This window comes from Oncorhynchus mykiss, chromosome 6, assembly GCF_057628025.1.
Source record: "Oncorhynchus mykiss isolate SJ-2025 chromosome 6, ASM5762802v1, whole genome shotgun sequence".
NCBI classification, from domain to species: domain Eukaryota; kingdom Metazoa; phylum Chordata; class Actinopteri; order Salmoniformes; family Salmonidae; genus Oncorhynchus; species Oncorhynchus mykiss.
In genome coordinates this window covers 80616016-80624178 of record NC_143027.1, presented here as the reverse complement: position 1 = coordinate 80624178, position 8163 = coordinate 80616016, and positions in this window count along the sequence as shown.

Sequence of the window (8163 nt, the reverse complement as noted above, 5' to 3'; positions counted from 1 at the left end):
AATTAGTCCCTATTAGCAGAGCTGAGAGCCTGAGAGACAAGACAGGCTATGATCAAACCCACAGACAAACACACAGTGACACAAACACACATCTAATGTTACTACCTTTCATCTACTGACTGTCTGCTCTGCCCGCTCAGAGGCGCAACCAGCCGCCTTTGAACCTGGGGTGCTGGAAAAGGTGTGTGTGTGTGTGTGTGTGTGTGTGTGTGTGTGTGTGTGTGTGTGTGTGTGTGTGTGTGTGTGTGTGTGTGTGTGTCCTCTCTATGGCTCTGTATACTAGCCACTCAGTTTTGATCCTATCTGATCCCACAGTGTGAGTGTGAACGGAGCAGTACAATATGAGCTGTAGCATATTGTCCATATCATTGACTGTGAACATGACCCAGACCAGCTGATGGTAATGCCTCTGGTATATTACTATGAGACACTGTAGCAGGACTGTTCAATGGTGGATTACCCTTGTAACACCAGTGTTCTCTCTCTCTCACACACACACCACATACACAAACACACACACACACACAGAGAGTTATGATTAGCCCTGTCGATCAAACCCCTGTGGTTTTCATGTCTTTTCCGCTCTGAGTTAACCCTGCATGGTGCATCTAATAACACTCACACACACACACACACACACACACACACACACACACACACACACACACACACACACACACACACACACACACACACACACACACACACACACACTGTTTAATAACAATGTGGTGCATGCTGTGAAAGGCAGAGTAGAAAATAACACATAACTGATTGCTCTATAACCTGTCAATCAGGATCAGCTCATTTCCTGTGTCCAGCAAACCCCACTGTGTGTATGTGTGTGTGTGTGTGTGTGTGTGTGTGTGTGTGTGTGTGTGTGTGTGTGTGCGTGCGTGTGTGTGTGGCTTCGGTGGAGAGCAGAGAGCAGAGAACAGAGGGGGTCTGTTTAGGAGGGAGCAGGGGTATACTTGACCCCACCTGTGTCCCTGCCACCACAGGACGGCCATTCTAGACAATAGGGCCTGTCTAAACCAACATGACTGGCCTTTCTATTACACCACACACACCTCCCCCTCCCTCTCGCCACAGAGAATCAGCACGCATCCCAAATGCCACCCTATTCCCTATGGGCCCTGGTCAAAGGTAGTGTACTATATAAGGAATAGGGTGGCATTTGGGACAAACCCTGTCTCCGTGGACTAGTTTCAAATGGCACTCTATTACCCATCTGGGGCTCATTCTGCTGACACACAACAGCACATATTGTAAAACTGCAGCTAGATTTATGTTGTAACTCTTCGTTAAGGATGACCATGAGAATGAAGTGATTATTAAATGAAATGTTAACATGAGTAAACCGTAGGAAAATGCATGGCATACAACGCTATCAGTAGTTGTGCCATCCCATGTTACGGTTATTTTGCTCACTACATGTGTGTTTTGTGTGCAAAAAATGCATTACAACCCTCCAAAAAAACACCTCATATTTTGTGACAACGAGTCCTCTCCTTCAGTGTCGAACTAAGCATGTAATTGTCATTGACCAACGAGTAATTTGATACTGAACAACCCAGGCAATATCATGTACCTATATCAGTAGCCTCGTCAAACTGCGCGCTCAGTAGCCTCGTCAAACTGCGCGCTCAGTAGCCTCGTCAAACTGCGCGTTCAGTAGCCTCTTCAAACTGCGCGTTCTGTAGCCTCTTCCAACTGCGCGTTCTGTAGCCTCGTCAAACTGCGCGCTCAGTAGCCTCGTCAAACTGCGCGCTCAGTAGCCTCGTCAAACTGCGCGTTCAGTAGCCTCTTCAAACTGCGCGTTCTGTAGCCTCGTCAAACTGCGCGTTCTGTAGCCTCGTCAAACTGCGCGTTCTGTAGCCTCGTCAAACTGCGCGCTCAGTAACCTCTTCAAACTGCGCGCTCAGTAACCTCTTCAAACTGCGCACTCTGTGGCCTCGTCAAACTGCGCACTCTGTGGCCTCGTCAAACTGCAAGCTCAGTAGCCTCTTCAAACTGCACGCTCAGTTACCTCGTCAAACTGCTCGCTCAGTTGCCTCGTCAAACTTCAAACTTGGCTGCGGGTCACGTTCAGCATTCAGATGTTTGTAAAATGGCTTGCACAGTATTAGGCTTTATTAGCTGAATGACAACCAATGTAATTTGGTCTGTTTTTTTTAAATCAAATGTGCTGTTGAAAATTCTGTTTTAGCGGAAAGAAGCCTGAGACAATACTGTCATTTGGCTACATAACATACCCGCTGATCAGGCCTTAAGGTACATTAGATTATATTTCAATTGTTCAGGTTCATCATAAGCAATAGTTTAGGTAGTTTTGCTTTAAACAATCAGTGTATATGGTCATTTTTAGATATAACTGATGAAAACACTGTTTTGCAATGAAGGTTTACAGTAGCCTCAACAGCACTCTCTGGGGTAGCACCATGGTGTAGCTGGAGGACAGCCGTTTTCCGTCCTGCTGTCACGTTCTGACCCTAGTTATTGTGTCAATTGTTTGTTTGGACGTGGACGTGAGTTGGGTGGGCATTCTATGTTTTGTGTGTCTAGGTTGTTTTTCTGTGTTCGGCCTAGTATGGTTCTCAATCAGAGGCAGGTGTCGTTAGTTGTTTCTGATTGAGAATCATACTTAGGTAGCCTGGGTTTCACTGTTTGTTTGTGGGTGATTGTTTATGTGTCTGTGTTTTACGCCACACGGTACTGTTTTCGGTTTTGGTTATTCACGTTACGTTTATTGTTTTTTTATGGAGTGTTTAGTTTATGTGTTTAAATAAATACCATGGACACTTACCACGCCGCATATTGGTCCCCCGATCCTTCTCGCCTCTCCTCTTCAGACGAAGAGGAGGAAAACCATTACAGAATCACCCACCAAACAAGGACCAAGCGGTGTGGTAATGAGCAGCAGCAACAGCGGCCGAAGACACAAGACTCCTGGACGTGGGAGGAAATCCTCGACGGGAGAGGACCCTGGGCAAAGCCAGGGGAGTGTCGCCATCCCAAGGTGCAGCAGGAGAAGCAGCAGCAGCAGGAGCAGCAGCATCAAAAGCAGCAGCAGGAGAAGCAACAGAAGCAGCAGAGGAAGCGGCAGCAGCATTATCTGGACTATACAACTTGGGAAGAGATAGACAGGTGGGCGGTCGACCCATGGAGAGTGCTGGAGCCCGCCTGGGATTTGCTGGAGACACTCGAGGAGGTGTTAATAGAATTGGAGGAGAGTGAAGAGAGAGAGCTGTTGATTTGGCGTAGTATGCAAGGCATTCGCCCTGAGGTGCGTGTCCCCAGCCCGGTACCACCAGTGCCGGCACCCCGCACCAGGCTGTCTCTCCGTCTCATCAATACAGGTGCTCCCGCCTGTACGGCGCTACCAGAGTTTCCGCCCCTCAGTCCAGAGGCGCCAGAGCCCCTCAGTCCAGAGGCGCCAGAGCTCCTCAGTCCAGAGCCTTCCTCCTATCCAGCGCTGCCGGAGTCTCCAGTCTGCCCAGCGCCGCCTGAGCCGCCCGTCTGCCCTGAGCCGCCCGTCTGCCCAGCGCCGGCTGAGCCGCCCGTCTGTCCAGCGCCACCTGAGCCGCCCGTCTGCCCAGCGCCGCCTGAGCCGCCCGTCTGCCCAGCGCCGCCTGAGCCGCCCGTCTGCCCAGCGCCGCCTGAGCCGCCCGTCTTCCCAGCGCAGCCTGAGCCGCCCATCTGCCCAGCGCCATCTGAGCCGCCCACCAGTCAGGAGCTGCCAGAGCCGCCCGCCAGTCAGGAGCTGCCAGAGCCGCCCGCCAGTCAGGAGCTGCCAGAGCCGCCCGCCAGTCAGGAGCTGCCAGAGCCACCCGCCAGTCAGGAGCTGCCAGAGCCGCCCGCCAGCCAGGAGCTGCCAGAGCCGTCAGTCAGCCAGGAGCTGCCAGCGCCATCAGCCAGCCAGGAGCTGCCAGAGCCGTCAGTCAGCCAGGAGCTGCCAGAGTCGTCAGCTGCCTCTCAGTCCTGAGCTACCCCTCAGTCCTGAGCTACCCCTCAGTCCTGAGCTACCCCTCAGTCCTGAGTTACCCCTCAGTCCTGAGCTACCTATCAGTCCTGAGCTACCCCTTAAGTCCAGAGGTGTCCCTCAGTCCGGTGGCCTGTTGTTTAGGGTTCCCAGGTCAGGGTCGGCGGCAAGGGTCGCCGTTCCTAGGAGACCACAGAGGCGGACTAAGACTATGGTGGAGTGGGGTCCACGTCCAGCGCCAGAGCCGCCACCACGGACAGATGCCCACCCAGACCCTCCCCTATAGGTTCAGGTTTTGCGGCCGGAGTCCGCACCTTGGGAGGGGGGTACTGTCACGTTCTGACCCAAGTTATTGTGTTAATTGTTTGTTTTAGTTGGTCAGGACGTGAGTTGGGTGGGCATTCTATGTTTTGTGTGTCTAGGTTGTTTTTCTGTGTTCGGCCGCAGGTGTCGTTAGTTGTCTCTGATTGAGAATCATACTTAGGTAGCCTGGGTTTCACTGTTTGTTTGTGGGTGATTGTTTCCGCGTCTGTGTTTTACACCATCGTTTCGGTTATTCACGTTACGTTTATTGTTTTTGTATGGAGTGTTCAGTTTATGTGTTTAAATAAATACCATGGACACTTACCACGCCGCATATTGGTCCTCCGATCCTTCTCGCCTCTCCTCTTCAGACGAAGAGGAGGAAAACCATTACACCTGCTCTGGGTACATTGACTTCAATATAAAACCTAGGAGGCTCATGGCTGTCACCCCCTTCCATAGACATACACAGTAATTATGACAACTTCCAGAGGACGTCTTCCAACCTACCAGAGCTCTTGCAGCATGAACATGTTGTTCACTATAATGTTTCAGGTAAGACCCAAGTGCAGACTGTGTTGAAGTAACAATGTTTATTACAGCAACAGGGGCAGGCAGGCTCAGGTTTGGTCAGGCAGAGGTCGGTAACCCAGAGTAGGGGCAACGGTACAGGATGGCAGGAAGGCTAAGGTTCAGGGGCAGGCAGAGTGGTCAGGCAGGCGGGCTCAGAGTCCGGACAGGCAAGGGTCAAAACCAGGAGGGCGAGGAAAAAGAGAGACTGGGGAAAAGCAGGAGCTGAGAACAATGATTGACTTGACAAACAAGACGAACTGGCAACAGACAAATAGAACACATGTCTAAATAAAAGCAGCAGAGAGAGAGAGAGGGGGGGGGAGCTAGCTATATTTCATTGTATTTTTTAAACTTTCACTTCGCTAGTGAATGAAGATATATCATTTAGCCTACTCAAACACCTGGCTCAAATAGAGAGGAATGATATTTATGTTAGCTAGCTGGCTAAAGTTAAACAGCACTGGAACTCTTCCAAGTCAAGGTAAGCTTTCCGTTTTATTCATTTATTGTCAGCGGGGCCTGCCCGTGTAACTGATAAACTGCTTGCTGTACACTGTACTGTATGATTTTAGAAGGTTCTATTAGCTATGTTGACTATGACTTTAGCTAATATGGTGACAACTTTGTAGGCTGTGTGTAGTGGTTACGATATGAAGGTTTGGCTTGCAAAGGTTTTTTCACCTGGTCACAGACATCTGTTGTGTTGTGCACTGAAGTCCACAAGCGAAGGGAAAGGTGAGAAGTAGAGAGCGCGAAGATGCGAGAAGGAATTATACAACGAGCAAAGTGATGAGGCTGGTTGTATGTGGTTGCTATGAAAATGAACTGTGGGTGTGGTGATCAGAGGTGTATTCATTCTGCCGAATCTGTGTGTGTGTGTGTGTGTGTGTGTGTGTGTGCGTGTGTGCGCGTGTTTGTGTGTGTGTACATCTGTGTGTCAGCTTGATACACACTGTTTCTGAATAAACTCCTCTGACACAACCACAGATACATACACAGACATCTACAGACAGACATGCCAGCACATACAGCAGACCCAAGTCTGAGTAGCAGACAGACAGACAGACAGACAGACAGACAGACAGACAGACAGACAGACAGACAGACAGACAGACATGCCAGCACATACAGCACATACAGCACATACAGCACATACAGCACATACAGCACATACAGGTCTGAGTAGCAGACAGACAGACAGACAGGCATGCCAGCACATACAGCACATACAGCAGACCCAAGTCTGAGTAGCAGACAGACAGACAGATATGCCAGCACATACAGCAGACCCAGGTCTGAGTAGCAGACAGACAGACAGACAGACATGCCAGCACATACAGCACATACAGCAGACCCAGGTCTGAGTTGCAGACAGACAGACAGACATGCCAGCACATACAGCACATACAGCAGACCCAAGTCTGAGTAGCAGACAGACAGACAGTGGAGGATGGAAGAGGAGAGGAAAGAGGGATTATATTCCTACTCAGGATATGGGCCCTGTTTTTATAAATGCAGAACCAGTCAGACTCAGACTGTGTACCTATGTGTGTGTGTGAATATGTGTGCGTGTGTTTGTGCATGTGTGTGTGTGTTTGCGTGCCTTTGTGTGTGTGTGTTCTCAGTGCAAGGGCTAGCAGGTCAAGTAGAGGCGCCGGTTGACAGTGGGCTGGTCAGGCCTGATAAAGCTCTTACCACTGCAGTCAGTCAGACAGTAATGGCCTCAGATCTGGGGGTTGTGTGTGTGTGTCTGTGTGTATGCGCTCATGTGTGTATGTGTGTGTAATGGTCACAGATCTTAAGGCAGGAGTCTGGAAGGCAGGGAGTACTGAAAGGCTTTTAAGGCAGGAGTCTAGAAGGCAGGGAGTACTGAAAGGATTTTAAGTCAGGAGTCTAGAAGGCAGCGATTCCTGAAGGGCTTTTAAGGCAGAAGTCTAGAAGGCAGGGATTCCTGAAGGGCTTTTAAGGCAGGAGTCTAGAAGGCAGGGAGTACTGAAGGGCTTTTAAGGCAGGAGTCTAGAAGGAAGGGATTCCTGAAGGGCTTTTAAGGCAGGAGTCTAGAAGGCAGGGATTCCTGGAGGGCTTTTAAGGCAGGAGTCTAGAAGGCAGGGAGTACTGAAGGGCTTTTAAGTCAGGAGTCTGGAAGGCAGGGAGTACTGAAGGGCTTTTAAGGCAGGAGTCTAGAAGGCAGGGAGTACTGAAGGGCTTTTAAGTCAGGAGTCTGGAAGGCAGGGAGTACTGAAAGGCTTTTAAGTCAGGAGTCTGGAAGGCAGGGAGTACTGAAGGGCTTTTAAGGCAGGAGTCTGGAAGGCAGGGATTCCTGAAGGGCTTTTAAGGCAGGAGTCTAGAAGGCCGGGATTCCTGAAGGGCTTTTAAGGCAGGAGTCTAGAAGGCGGGGATTCCTGAAGGGTTTTTAAGGCAGGAGTCTAGAAGGCAGGGATTCCTGAAGGGCTTTTAAGGCAGGAGTCTAGAAGGCAGGGATTCCTGAAGGGCTTTTATGGCAGGAGTCTAGAAGGCAGGGATTCCTGAAGGGCTTTTATGGCAGGAGTCTGGAAGGCGGGGAGTCCTGCGGCTTGGGCTGGGCTGCTGGGTCTCAAATTGCTTTCTCCATATAGTACTTATGACCAGGCCCTGGTCAGAAGGCTTGGGTGGCAGTCCTCTGTGGCTCTGTACCCAAGTAGGGAACTATGTGGGAATAGGGCTTTAATTTGAGATGGCACCCTATGACCATAGCCCTGGTCAAAAGTAGTGAACTACATAGGGAACAGGTTGCCATTTGGAAAGCAACCATGGTCTGAGGAATAAGGATGGTTATGAACTATCAGTAAGGAGAGCAGGACTGGCTAGTCAAATCTGATGGGAGGGGGGGCGAGGGCACTTTCCTTTGTCTGGAGGACTGAGCACCATCCACTGCTACCTGCTCTGATAGGTGTTCAGGTAGAACGCTAATATGTTGCTGTGTGAAGATGTGTGCATTCAAACAGAATTGTCTTAATGTAAGAACAGAGACGGGTGGCTTGAGTTCTGTTAGCTAACCTCTGTCATACATTCTAAAGCTCACAACCATTAGCCTCTAATGCTAGCCCAAACTTTAGCCTCCAAAGCTAACCCCAACCACTAGCGTCTTTAGCATACCCAACCATTAGCCGTAGAAGCTAACCCCAACCACTAGCGTCTTTAGCATACCCGACCATTAGCCGCAGAAGCTAACCCCAGCATTAGCCTAAGCTTAACTATTAGCATTCAAAGCTAATCTTTCCATTATCCTATGAAGCTAACTCAACTATTTGCCATTAGCCTCTGTG